The sequence below is a fragment of the Cydia strobilella genome, chromosome 4, assembly GCF_947568885.1.
Source record: "Cydia strobilella chromosome 4, ilCydStro3.1, whole genome shotgun sequence".
NCBI classification, from domain to species: Eukaryota; Metazoa; Arthropoda; class Insecta; order Lepidoptera; family Tortricidae; genus Cydia; species Cydia strobilella.
This window is the reverse complement of record NC_086044.1, coordinates 7,422,631-7,437,924: the sequence shown is the minus strand read 5'-3', so window position 1 is coordinate 7,437,924 and position 15,294 is coordinate 7,422,631. Positions and strand designations below refer to the sequence as shown.

Here is a 15,294-nt window from a genome sequence, read left to right as displayed (position 1 = left end):
TCAACGAACGTCCGCGCCAGCGCAGGCCCAAGGTCGCCGCGTTCACTCGCCACAGGCAACTGCACCACCGTCACCACCTAAGGGTATCACAAATTAAATACTTTATACAAAACACGTAGCCTCTTATCACAATCAACGACAAATAGAATAGCCGCTGTAAACGACCTACATACGCCAATTCCTAGAATACTTAAGGTAATATTTTTACATGAAACTATAACTTCAATTAGTCTGTCACTTTGAACCCTTGAAAAGCGCCGATTGTTATCTTTAAACTTCGCTGGTACTTCGAACCGGATGTTTGTGCAACGTGCATGCAGCTCATGCGCAGTGTCGAAATTCTGAAAGTGAACGCTAGTGACGCAAACTTTTATTATTATGTACTAAAATTAATAGGCTGCGATGGAAAACTATAATAACTCTTCTTCTTCTTCTTCTTAACTTCTTCTGTCAGAAGAATTTAAATAATGTTCTCCATCTTGTATGTACTAATATGTATTAGTTTATTTTTTGTATATCATATAAGTATTAGTATTTAATCATAATTTTGTTAGTTTACTTTATTATGTTTATATATATATATATATATATATACATAAAATTATAATAATATATTGTATTATATGTATATATATATACATAAAATTTGACATTTTTTTGGTTCTATTTCTCGTTATAATTCATGAATCTATCCTGCACCAACATTTATGTCTCTGTTTGACCTAATGGTTGACTGGTAGAGAATGCCTTTTGGCATTAAGTCCGCCATTTGTACATTTTTCTTTGCTTGTGCAATAAAGTTTAAATAAATAAATATAATAACCATTATGAAGCACTTGTCCTAAGCGTGACATTTTATGCAACCACGAAATATCTAAATAATTTGTTCTTATACGACCTGTCAATTAATACACATACATGCTATATGCAAATTTATTACACGACATTCCGGATTAATTACAAGTACCTACCTATCAAGCCTGCAATAGGTATTTAGTTCAATGTTGTTTTATGATACTAACTACAGATAAGTTATGCTAAAATCTAACATCAATCCCTAGAATTAAACGGTGTATTATCATTATATTCATTATAACACCCGGATTAGTTCTTGACTTGAAATCTGTTGTCCCAAAAACACAACACATCCACAGTGCACCGACATGAGATAACTGCATCAATCAACATCGATTATGTATACTATATTACGAAAATAAAGGCCCGAAACCCGACAGTGGCATATAAATGACGTCAATACAGCAAGGCTAATTTATTGGCGATTTGAAACATTAGCCCGCACCCTGGACTGGTATGCGGGCGATTGCGAGAGCATTCGCACACGTGCCTGCGACAAATCACTACCTACAAATACCTACTACTTCCCAAGTTTGTTACAAAATAAGTTAAAAGTAAAATCATTTCGACATTGGTCAACACTCGTTCCGGGGTCGCGACATCGCTCACGGCGTTAACTCATCCTCATCCCTGACTGACACCTCTCCAACAGCCTAATTTCCTTCTTCGTCTACAAACGGAGCGAGCGCTGGAGAAATTCCTCGAGCATTCGGTTCAACGGCCGAGCTATGGCGTGAGCGCTTGCGTATGTGTTTGGGCGTGAGTGGCGCACGCACACACGGCTCAGTAGTGCCTCTGCAAACACGAGGGAACCGTTACCCCGCTATGCTCGATAGCTGCTTCATCTACCGCCCTATTACCGCCAAATCACCAAATATACCAAGACTAATTCGAATCCTCTTAACCGAGCTAGCAAGAAAGTGAATGAATATTCAAGTAAAGATATTCATAAAGGTATTCATGTGTCTATAGAAGCTATATGCATAGTTATTAGCTAAGGGTCATGCGTAATTGACAAAGTGCAAATTCAGCAGAGTCTCCCGCATCAGCACCTTAGTGAAGGTAAGTGCAAAACCCACTTAAAGAACCACTCGCCCGCGCGGCGGCGGCATGCAATAGACACCGCAAGAAAGAGGGGAGGCTCACCGCGGAATGCGATTATATCTCTTTAAGATTTCATCACTAGAACAGACGAGCATATCGTCATTCGCTTTACAGAATGTCTAACGCAATGTCTATTAGCAAACTTACAGAAGTAATCATCTCGAAACATTTATCAAAAGAACTTTTCTTTCCTTTCCTTGAAGCATTAAGTCTGATTTGTATTATTATACCGAAGTACAAAAGTTGTGTGCAACATCCACATATTACTAGACTTTAACATCAGATTAAAGTGAGGAAGATAATAGTATCTGAAATATAGCGACTGTTACACATTTGATACAATGCAGTAAACAAGGATTTCACAATCATTGCTTGCTTATTGTTTGTCAGCGTTGACGTTGACTGTTGGGGCCGAATGAGGAAAATGCCAACTAAAACCATTAATGCTTTGTAAAACACAAAATTAAACTTCCCAATTCATTCAATTTTATTTTTAATCTACCTGCCTTAGCTGGTTTGATGACATCATGATCCAAAATGTACAACAAAACATTAAAAACAACACGTCCAGACTCAAGTATACCTCCCTATTTAGTTTAAGTAATTCAGTATCGGTAATTGAATGCGACTCAATGTACAATCAACATTTATTGGTGAACTACACGTCTTTTAATGGATGGCGTTAGTTAAATATGTCTTACCTAATTGATGTGAAGATGTCATGAAACAATATTACATTACCTACATAAAATCAATCAGATATATTTATTTAAGGTATCTATGTCGGAATCCCTAAAGTTTTTTTTAAACAATTTTTGCATTCCCTAATATTGTTTGTCCTAACACTCACATGCAATAATGTTGGTTTCCCTAACGTGGTATGGATGGTTTGTTTTGCCTCAATATTTTATTTCCTAATGTCACTTAAATATTTATCTTAATGTCATGTAATCATGTTCCATTATAGTTATTTGTAATAATTATTAGCAGCCCTAAAGATCATATGTCCTAATCGTTATGTTACCTAACTTTATATGACCTTAAATATGTAGTTTGTCCTATTACCTAACATTATTTTTCCTGACGGTTCTTTTCCCTACCCCAACATTTTATGTCCTAACCTACTAATCTGGCAGCAGTCCGTTTTCACGAGGGTCGTAGTTCTAACCTAACCTACTATTCTGGCAGCAGTTCTAACCTAACCTAACTTACTATTTTGGAAGCAGATAGCTTTCGCGAGAGTTGCAGTGCTAATCTAACCTACTATTCTGGCAGCAGCTCTATTTCACGAGGGTTGCAGTTCTAACCCAACATAACCTACTATTCTGGCAGGAGTTCGATTTCGCGAGGGTCGCAGTTCTAACCTAACCTACTATTCTGGCAGCAGTTCGATTTCGCGAGGGTCGTAGTTCTAACCTAACCTAGTTTTCTGGTAGCAGTTCGTTTTCGCGAGGGTCGCAGTTCTAACCTAACCTAGTTTTCTGGCAGCAGTTCGTTTTCGCGTGGGTCGCAGTTCTAACTCTAGCAGCAGTTCGATTTCGCGAGGGTTGCAGTTCTAACCTAACTTAGTTTCTGGTAGCAGTTTGTTTTCGCGAAAGCCAAGTGGGTATGGCCGACTCCCGCGTACTAAACCCTCTGGGGTGTTCCGCCGCGCGCTTTGTGGACGGGGTTTCGGGAACGCGACTGTAGACTTCCGATACCCCGCCAGCGTTGCCCATGCGGGCTCATCTTTTGGGGCTGCTCTAGCACGACACTCAAATACAGCCTCCTGCAGGCCCCTGGTCGCAGTTCTAACCTAACCTACTTTTCTGGCAGCAGTGCGTTTTCGCGAGAGTCGCAGTGTAACCCTAACTTATTTTTCTGGACATCGATTACTAGGACATTCTGACGTTATGACAAAAGAAACATCAGGGATACTGATATTTATGGTAAACATGCTGCGGAGAAATGAGTTTTAGAGCAATCATTACATTATGGCAAAGAACTTTTACTATGGGACCAACCCCAAAATCGCGAAATATTTATCCATATATATATATACATTTTTGATATTTTTATTTTTAGTTTTAATCGTGTGTCGATAGATGGCAGTAAATTTACTGTGACTACAAAATTTACTATGACAGTACCCCTCAATCCTATATATTCTCTTTGATTATGGAAAATAATTGTTATGACAATTGTTTGTTACGACTATTAGCCATTAGGAAGTTAGGGCAAGTGATTTTTAGGACAAACGTTGTTAGGGATCGCGAGGGAGACCCCTATTTAATTACATCGTCTTCGTCAACAATGAAATTAACGAGGATCAACTGAATTTGTTATGAACCAGTTAATCAGTAACATCTTTTTTTAGGGTTCCGTACCCAAAGGGTAAAAACGGGACCCTATTACTAAGACTTCGCTGTCCGTCTGTCTGTCTGTCACCAGGCTGTATCTCATAAACCGTGATAGCTAGACAATTGAAATTTTCACCGATGATGTATTTCTGTTGCCGCTATAACAACAAATACTAAAAAGTACAAAACCCTCGGTGGGCGAGTCCGACTCGCACTTGGCCGGTTTATTTTATACCACATCGGTGTCAAACAAGCATACGGCCCGCCTGATGGTAAGCAGTCACCGTAGCCTATGGACGCCTGTAACACCAGAGATATTACATGCGGGTTGCCGATACTTAAAAACATGTACACTCCTTTTTTGAAGAACCCCATACTGTAGCTCTATGGGAAAACCACCACCATCTTTCGCAAAGTGGATGAAACAATAATAACTTGATTACCTACTGTTGACGAGAAGCAGTGAAATGAACATTAAGATATGATTCTAGTTCTCAGAATTCAAAGAAGAATATCTGAAACAAGATAAAGGTCGCATAGATTGTGTAAGTTTGACCTAGCACCCGGATCTCGTTTGATAAAAAGTTTAGTAAGAATGTGCCTAAGCATTTATGATATCATTAGGAAGGCAATGCCCAAAACAGATATCATAATTAACGTGGCGACGAGACGGAAGCGGCCGCGGTCGAGTTTTCGAATGTAGCACGCACTATCGATTCACAAATACTTCACGCGGTACTAAGTAAGTAGCATGTAGTAATCAGAAAACGTATCTTCACACGAATCACACGTTACGAGGGCGGTGTGATAAGTACTCGTTTTACCATACTGTCTATGTCACTGGTCAAGAATGTATTTTTTAATACAGTTGCTCAAAAAGTGCTACTTTACGTAGGTAGCTGTTTAGTTGGTTTTCGCGAACTGGTGCTTTTTACTTTTCCAATTTTTTGAAATTTATCCTTGTTCCAATTCATGACTACTTATTGATGACTGTTAATATTAGTTTCCTTTAAACGTCGTAATCAACATAAAAACCTACTGTTAATGTAAGAATACGAAAAATATACATATTTCATATTTTATTACTTACCTCTTCATCATTATAAATTATAACACGTTTATTTTTTAATATTGAAAAACCGTTCTTAATAAGTTGTCTGAATGAAACGGAATAGCTATGGAAGGTAGAGGTAGGAATAGCTGCCGAAACGCCTGTCAAAGAGGCGTGTTTTCTTACTGCAAGCATGTTTTAAGTTTCCAAGGCAACATTCGATATTGTTTTTATTCCTTAACTTTTGTTTTTCTTATTTTTTCGCAACTTTATTAAAAAACGGAAATGTCATTCTTCACTCGTCCAGTCTTGCCACGAGCCGTCTATATATACATATATATAGGCTATATCTCGGTACTCGTGGAGTAATGACATACTTTCCGCACTAGCATCGAAATGTACTATTACAGTACATATGGTGCTACTTTCTCGCACTAGTGCGTAAAAGAGCACTTTTCGTGCATATGTCGAAAGTTTAAAGGGCCATATGTACTGTAAAACGTTGTACGATACAGTGCGAATAGGTAATTCGCAACTCGTGTCGATTTAAAACACTCCCTGCGGTCGTGTTTTAATTTTTTTTTTTTTTTTTTTTTTTTTTTTTTTTTTTTTTTTTTTTTATGAAATAGGAGGCAAACGAGCAGACGGATCACCTGATGGAAAGCGATTACCGCCGCCCATGGACACCCGCAACACCAGAGGGGTTGTAAGTGCGTTGCCGGCCTTTAAGATGGGAATACGCTCTTTTCTTGAAGGTTTGAAGGTCATATCGGTCCGGAAATACCGCAGGCGACAGTTCATTCCACAGTTTAGCTGTGCGAGGCAGGAAGTTTCTAGAGAAACGTACAGTTGAGGACTGCCAACCATCTAAGTGGTGAGGATGGTAATGTTTTCGCGTAGGGCGATGGCGAAAAGAAGCTGCAGGGATTAATCCGAACAATTCCTCGGAGCACTCCCCGTTATACACGCGATAGAAAATGCAGAGCGAGGCCACATCTCTACGCAGCGCCAAGGAGTCAAGCCGTTCCGAAGTACGCTGGCAGTCGACAATTCGAGTCGCTCTTCGCTAATTTATCGCCACTCGTTTCGAATTACCTCTTTTCCGCACTTGTATCGTAAAATTCGTAAATAACTAATTCCACATTTGTAAGGCATTTTCATAAGCCTTAAAAGATTAAAAAAATGGCGTTTGCTTTTTCTTCCTTCGAACGCTATCAAAGGTCAAGCGGTCGACAGTATTTGCAAGTATGAAAAAAGAACAGTACCAGTCCGTAGTTCGGTTCTTGTTTTTAGAAAGAAAAACGTATGACGATATAAGAGTAAGGTTGCGGATTGTTTATAACAACTGTTCTTCCATAACAACAATAATATGATGTTTAACGAATTTAATCGTGGCAGTACATCTGTTTTTGATGAGGACGAACCTGGTCGGTTCAGTGGGGTGACTTCAGAGGAAATGGCTAAGAAATTGAAAATATTGTACTAGCCGACTGCCAAATAAAATTTCGGGAAATCGTTGACATTGTCAATGTTGTTATCAAGGAGGTACAAAACATTTGAGAACAAAAAAATAATAATAACAATTTACTCCCTAGGAACAGCCAAACCACCTCACTGATCTCGGCTTGTAATAGCAAAATTAAAAGAATTACGTTACGAATTGATGGCGCACCCACTCTATCTCTTAACGATTATTTTAAACTTCCAAATCTGAAAAAATGGCATGGCGGAAAAAATATGCATTTAACGTAGAGATCATTGATGGTACAGAGAGGTCTATTTTCAGGACTTTCAAGAATCGTATTTTTTGGGTGGCTTGCTGAAACCAAAATACCGTTGGCAAAAATATATAGAGCTAAGAAAAGATGGAGTAGAAAATACTTAGAATACCTATTTATGTGTTGAAAAAAAAAACCTGAAAACGGGTAGTTATGAAACCGCCCTCGTAAAACAGTAATGCCACTATAATAGAAGTGTACCATCATTGGCCACAGCATCTTGACAGATGATTGTTGCAGCGACAGTTTATTATGAAGAAGAGGTCTGTGCGCCGTCGGAGATCGGAGGTGCGGCACATCTCTTCCTGTGGCTGTAAAGTCCAATCGCAGCACGACACTTTCTGCCACAAAGATCGCAGGTGAAACGCGAGTCTGTTGGTGGTTCCTGTGCAGCCCGGAGTCTTTTCTGCTTCAAATCATCGAGCCAGACTTCGTCATGAAGTGTGCCACTGTCAGACAATCATGTAAATCTCCATTTTTTTATGCAAATGGATGGGTATGAAAACATAACGTAACAACGTATTAAAAAGGATCCTGTATACTACTTATATTCTCAGTTGTGAACTCCGCTTTTGGGACAACTCATTGTAATCGATATCGTGTAATCTGATAGCAGTTTAGCATAAAAGCGCCAGGCTTATCTGATTTTAGCAATTGACGTCCGAAATAGGTTTGCAACAAGTACATAGTATATGCTTCACTGAATACATACAGGCACATATTTACTTATCTATTTGTTTGTTATTTTTTAATTAAAGTATTTTTTGTGTATGAAATAAAACTATGAAAACGGATTATATCGCGTATATTGAATTTATAACACATCCCGACGTTTCGAACCCTTTATAGCGTTCGTGGTCAACGGGTGACTGAGGAAAAATTACAAAGTGCAAAAATACCCACATACTAATTAACGTAATTTTTCCTCAGTCACCCGTTGACCATGAACGCTGTAAAGGGTTCGAAACGTCGGGATGTGTTATAAATTCAATATACGCGATATAATCCGTTTTCATAGTTTTATTTCATGAGTAACTATCGCGGTAACCGAAGACAATATTATTTTTTGTGTAATTCGCTATTTACAAATTGTATATATCTAGGCAAGTATCTAATATTTTCCTCGCACAAAGAGTAGTATTAAAGTTTGAATGCAGTTTTGTTTCTTTTTAAAAATAAAAATAAATGTTTCCTTTAAGTAAAATGGGCTCTCCAGGGCCCATAATTTTTTTCCACACTGTATATACCATATTCACCCATATCTGAGATGACATGAGCGAATAGTAGATTGTTAACCAAGGGATGAAAGGCACTCATTCCTGCCGAGGTTGTTAGTCGCTCGAGCGCAGTGAGAGCGCCAATAGTTCGAGGCTGAAATGATGCCTTTCACCCGAGTTAAACACTACTTTTCATTTCGAATACGAGGAAAGTAAAATGATGTGTTATTTTAAAAACATGATTAAGTATACATTTTATAGTATTTCTTGAGGGTACTTTCAATTAGCAATTTTGGCAAAAGTATTATTATTTATGGAATGGGAAGTTAAATATCAGAATGGAAATTTTATAACAAATTCATTTAAACCCAAATCTCAATTGCTTATTGTGAAAAAATTGAAAAACACGTACTTGAAACGTAAAATGCTCTAGTGCAGAAGAGACGTATCATTTTCTGCACACCTTTTAGAACAACAATGACCCTCTTTCAGAGCATGAGAAATAAAAAATTGATTTCTAGAAGACTTTTTGACAAAAGGCCAGGCCACTAATATGGAAAACTGCCAATGGCAAAACTTGAAACGTATTTTGTTTATTTGCTCAAAATCATTATGTTTATGTTTATCGTTTAGACTTTATTGCATAAAATAGTACAAAATGCGTAAACAAACCCCAAGATAAAATAAAAAGCATTCTCTTAATCATACAAACAAACATTGTTAGAGGAGTTTCTTGACTGTAATCTGTAATGGAATGGAAATAAAGACTTTCACAAACTTTAGAAGCAACCGGCCTGGCATTGAAAAATTGAACTGAATTGACGCCAATGAAAAGCTAATTTTATAACTTTGATATATGATTTTAATCCCTGTAAGGGAATCCCACGACGTGACAATGACAACCTTAACTAACGGGTTTCAATTCAAGCCGAATCTCAGCGAATATCGTGCTATTTTTTTCTGGCAAAAAATTGTGTAAGATACACGAGAAAATTAGATTAAATCCAAGTAAAACATTATTCTACACTAAAATATGGCGCTGATACAATCCTCCTATATTTAGGTATATTAAATCTATGAATAGATGTGAGGCGTGTGTGATCCAACGCATTTATACCTACATAAATACACATTTTGAAAGATCACACGTGAGATTGGGGGAAGGGGAGGGAGTTGAGGCAAATCTCAGAACATGTCACAAGGCCCGAGAGGATCCTCAAAAACGCCTCACGAAATTTAGGGACGCCCCCAAGTAAATAAAAGGGGACCGAGTGCGGGTAGTTTGAAAACCCCGGCAGCTATTCTACAATATTTAATGGCTTTGTCAAATCATATTCCGGAACCACGAAATATCAGAGGTCATTTTCAAACTTGTTATATAGGTATGCCAGTATGACCCGTTTTAGTTCAATAATGTTGATTGTTGCAGGTGTGTCGAAGCAACGATGAAGCCTACCTATTAATTGATTGTGTCTGCTTAGATTGCAATTGAAGGACTTTAGAAGAAACAATAGCTACATACCTATTTGGGGTCAAAGATTTTAAGGCCCACCGTTGTGACATACACCCATTTAATATAAGTGTGAATACACACACAATAGATCCTTCTGGGTCGAAGTGTGTTTGTAACGGCCTTAAAGATAATCCTATGCTGCAAATAATTTTCTGAGGCCCCTGACGTATCTTGAGCACAATGTCGCAGTATCGTCGTTGCAAATACATAACTATAATGTACGAGTACATAGGTGAGGTACCTACAATAATATATAATTGAATTGGTTCAGTCTAGGCATGTGTATATCATATCATGTCAGAAATATTGATTGCAGGATTTCTTGATTACAGTTGTATGTATGTTCAGGTGTAATGTGGGTTTTGCTACACATACATTTGCGAATTACTCTCGGAATAAATCACAATTGTTTCCATTATCCATTCCTAACAACTGTTACAACTGTAAAGATTGCAATAAATACCTATTATAAAGTAAATGGTTAAAGATACCTGTCTAATTTTAGTCTGTGTACAATTAACCTAGTTTAAAAGTATCTGATTAACAAATGTGGACTGTATTGTCTGAATAAAGAAATTATTTATTTATTATCTCATATAATTTATATTTTATTTTGCTGTAGGTAATGTAGGTATAGCAAAATTATATGAATGCAAATGCAAAGATGTTAAATAGAATGCTTGCGTCATTAAAAAGCGCTACGAATCGCAACCTATTGTAAACTTATTATCTACAGTGAAGTGGTTGAAAAAAAACTTATCATTAGAAATCAAAATCCCCTCCACCACAACAGGTGGCCGTATAATATTTAAGTGTAGGGTACTTTTTATTAAGTGGGAGTTTGCGCACGTAAGTGCTTACAAAATGTTTACAGGAATGTATCCCCAACAGAAGCCTTTGTAGTGGCTCTCTCAGGTTACATTGTTGTGAATTTGCAATGGGCTGTGTATGGTGCGGCCCGCGGTGAACCCCGTCACACTGACATTGCGTTTAATCCGGCATTCCATATGGAATGCGGTCGCCGGCCGCGCACCGCCCCGCGCCGACGCCGCCTCTCTCTCCTCCATGTTTTCTTATCCACTCGCTTCCGGCCACCATATGGGATAGTGTGATAGGACCGAATCCAATAAGAATCTAATCAGCATAATACTCCAATCGAAAACTGGTATTTTGGTCCCTTGTAAACTCCGTACCAATCAATTGATTAGGTGACGTCATAATGTATACAACAACTGCGAACGAGGAACTGTTCTTTTGATAAATCCCAGAGCACGACGAAGAAAACTACTACAAGAAAAAGTGGTGTATCGGGCAGGCTTATTAGTTACCGACAGTTTAATATGCGCGAGTTATTTTGCGCTTTAATATTGTTTGGATACGATTCGCTTGCCACGTCGCGGCGAATTTTCGTTATGTGGGTACGAAGTAAACAAGTTTTTGACTCACCTTCGTGAATATGCCACCGATTGTTAAAAGTATCCACAAACTATATCACAGATAATACGGTTTTCGTCCGTATAACACAATATACACCACACCAAAACGACAACATAAATAAACGCAGCCACAAATCCCAACACGGTTCGGTTTGGAGCAGCGCTCTCTCGTGTTCGAAACGCAATGCGTCTCGGGAAAATGCACTGACACAGGGCGGGGTTGTCGAATGTCATAAACGGTCGGATTCAGTGGTCAGAGACTTGCAGAGCGAACAGGATGATCGCGCGGCACTAGCGCGCGGCTCGGCGGCGCGGACGGGACTGGGCTCACGGGCGCCAGCGGGGGCGGCGGGCGGGCGGTGTCGCGCGCTATATTGGCCGGCGCGCCGCGCCGACAACGACGTGGCTGTCGCGACTCCGACGTAACAACTACTCTCCATGGGCTTAGAAAATTTCAGGATAATACTAAAGAAATCCTTATGAATGCTTAAATAAGTAGTTACAACGATCGGCCATGTAACTAAATGCTGATAAATACCTACCAACAGTTGTCCATATCAATTTAAACGGAGGAATGTACGCAATAACGAAGTTTAGCAGACAGTAACGCAAAGGCGCTCATATAAACAGCTACTCATAGTCTCGTATGTTCATTCGGATTCTGTGTTCATCAATATATAATATGACACGACACTCAATTCTGCCTGTTTACCCTAAAGTTGAAGAGAATGTACCTAAGTACTTTCGTATTGCATCGCTATGGAAAGAAGATTGCCACAAACATAACCACGCCTCAGTTAGGTCGGGAGTACTTTAGCAAGCCGTTTCCTGGCCGTCTTACAATTGCTGCACTTTCTTTCCCATTGTTGGTGCGATTAAATCAAACGTCTCCAGTGATTGAGCGAGATTAGCGAATGCGCCGACTGGTGGGGGCTCGTTAGTTCACTTGCCGCGGGTACTTTCACCCATGCAGGTACTCGCATCGCATAGCTGTCACTTGCATATGCAACCAATAACTCATTTACACGCTGACGCCCCTTATTCAAACATTCTAATACTTTTTCAAGTTAAAAGTAGGTAGGTATCTATAATGTTCATGTTTGCAATTCCCATGCACAGATTGGTGATCGACTCTTAAGCCCCGCTTTCATCAGATCTGTATATATTTATTTCTTTTTCCAAATAATTCATTTTCACAGCTCACTAATTCCGATGTCATCCTTTACGGCATCAAGCTAGCATTCCTTTGACTTCCCTCTTCTACGGGAGCTAAACAGAAAAGATAAATCCACACATTTATCTCTCTTATAGTTTATCTGATTTGTAATCTTGATATCGGATAACTCTTGAGCATAGAGTAACTTATACTAGAGCGGTACTGTCATAGTAAATTTTGTAACCCCTGTAAATTCACTGCCATCTGTAAACACACTTTAAAACTAAAAATGAAGATTTATAAAAATACGATAAAATGTATTTAAATATGGATAAATGATTTTTTTTATTTGCATTAATTATTTTTATGATTTTGACCCATATTCTTTCACTGACATGCGTTAAAATTGTTAAATAACAAACGAAACCGTCAACGCCATCTATACGACAGTAGGCCAAAGCTAGTAGCGCCCTCTGAATATTATTCTTGATTTTCGAGGCACGTTTTTTCTTTAGACTGTATCTATCTATTACGGAGTTATATCTATCTTTGCTCTTGAGTGAACATGGTTTTCACAAACATATAAGCCCCACTCTATTTTCAAGGCATTAAAGTACAATTTCAGGTAGTTTTGTGCAGCACAGATATTTTTGATAGCGACTGTACAATGGGGTTGGCAACTGTCAAAGGTTTGCATAGATAGCGCCATCATAGCTTGCCCCATTTTCTATGAGATTTGGCTTAAAGAGCTGGCATCCAGGGCATTAAATTACTTTAAAAAAACAAAAATTTGACACAATTCTAGGGATTGACAGGGCAAGCTATGCTGGCGCCATCTGCTAAATATTTCGACCAGCCAACCCCATTATAGGTACACCATTAGAATCACAGACACGTATAGTTGTGCCGTTCTCGCACGAGAACATTCCCCATACAAAACTAAACGCAGAACGTTGTCGAGAAACGCACAACGATAGGCACATTTAGAGACTTTGCCTCCAATTGTAGGGTATAATGTTTGCCAAATTACAGGTCTACTTATCTGATTTCTAACTGTGCGTTCTTAAACAGGTAAATGGGCATACTAAATTAAAATAGAAGCGCAATGGAAGTTAACAGTTATCAATTGTTGTCGTGAAATGTCATACATATCATACCTATATAATGCGCGGGAATGCTGCCTGCGTGATGGGCACCATGCCAAGAGGTCAGGGTTTGTTATAGGTAAGTTTAGTTTTAGTCGTTTTATTTTATAAGTAGTCATAATTCTGTATTACACAATTAATGTAAATGTTATTTATCATCTTTTTAATAAAGCTTAAAATACGATATCATATATATGTATATTATGTATAGTATGAATTTTCTCGTGATTTGCGCTGTATTCTCGCCTATATCGGGGTGGTCGACCGTATCTTGAATGAGCTGTTACAAAGATTTGAACTTTAGTACTATCGCGATACAGTTGCTTTTTAAATGTTTTATGCCACGCGCCAGTTGGAAGCTGGGCACAGATTAATAAATAGTTACTACCTTTGGGCCCGTCATAAAAGAAACAATGACTTGTTTAACAGATTAGGGTTTTAGGCGTAAAAATCATTTGAGAAAATTCATACTATAATTTGCAGTTGTTATGTGGCAAGCTGTATTTGATGTTGCTCTTTTCGAAAATGTTGTTTTCTGGCAAACGTCTTGTATGTGCCCGACATGACTAAAAGAAATGTTTCGGAACGTCGCGGAAAGTCTCAAATAAGTTGGAAATTTTCTCGGAAAGTCCGAAATTTTTCTAAGTCGAACTCGCAGTTTTGGAAACTTTCCGACGACACATCAGTACGGGGTAGTCAAATGTAAATAAAAACTAACGCTCATCTAAGCCGGAATTAAGTATGATTTGGCATCGGAATCATCATAGAAACGTCTAACTGCGAAACTGAAGATTGTGTAGTTTAAACTTATAGTACCTATCGACCAATTTTGCTTGGTTGCATTATCCTTTAATTTAACATGTCGTTCTTAAAACTAGAACCGCTCCAATAGTATGCCAATGTTAATAAAGGACAAAAACCATAAGAGTGGAAACTGTGTGGAAATTTCCATTTAAAGTGCACCGCCCCGTATTCATTACTTTTGCGCTTGCATGCTGGACATGATTGCTATAAAGCAAACATAAGTTGTGATAAACTTTGCAGCTCCAGCCATGCAGATGCGGTTTTAATTAAACTTGTTTTCGATGCTGATTAATCGTATCCTATAATAAATTGAATTGGAATATGTGTGGAAAAGAAGTGGAAATTAAAACTACATGTTATTTTTACATTTTATTGCTCTTGAATGCAAGAGAAATATATCGTCAGGTTTTTTGTCACATGTGGTATGAATACATCTGTTACCCTATAGTCGGCTTAGTCTGTTTATGAATTCTACTAATTCGTTGGTATTGCTTACTTCTAAATTAGACCCTTAAAATATGAAATTCATCCAAAAAGGCTTCAGTTAACCTGTCCGCTCCTAAGGGCCCAAATATGTGAAGTAAATAAAATTTCCAGATCTCCCATGACCTTGAAAACCTTAGGCTCCGTCAACTCCCACGGCTCAAATGTATACCCGCCTATATGTATACCTATATTTCCCACGGCTGAAATTTGTTGGGCACATATTTGGGCCTTGGGAGACAATGACAAAAATAGTTTTCGGGTCGTGGGATCGGACAGGTTAAACACAGAAACAAAAACCTTTTTATACTTGTATAAACATAATGACAATAAACAATAGCTACGCGAAAACGTAAGAGTTTTTTGAAATCCTGATAGAATCGTCACTTTACTGAATAAAAATAGCAAAAATG

General features: G+C 38.3%; 1 protein-coding gene across 1 annotated transcript in view; it reads right to left on the bottom strand.

Annotated features, from left to right (window-relative positions):
- Positions 1–11,701, bottom strand: part of LOC134740952 (fibronectin type-III domain-containing protein 3a) — a 110,576-nt gene extending 98,875 nt beyond the window's left edge. Inside the window, exon 1 of the mRNA XM_063673623.1 lies at positions 11,304–11,701. The gene's annotated coding sequence lies outside the window, so the exon portion shown is untranslated. The remainder of the gene's footprint in view (positions 1–11,303) is intronic.
- Positions 11,702–15,294: the final 3,593 nt, after the last annotated feature.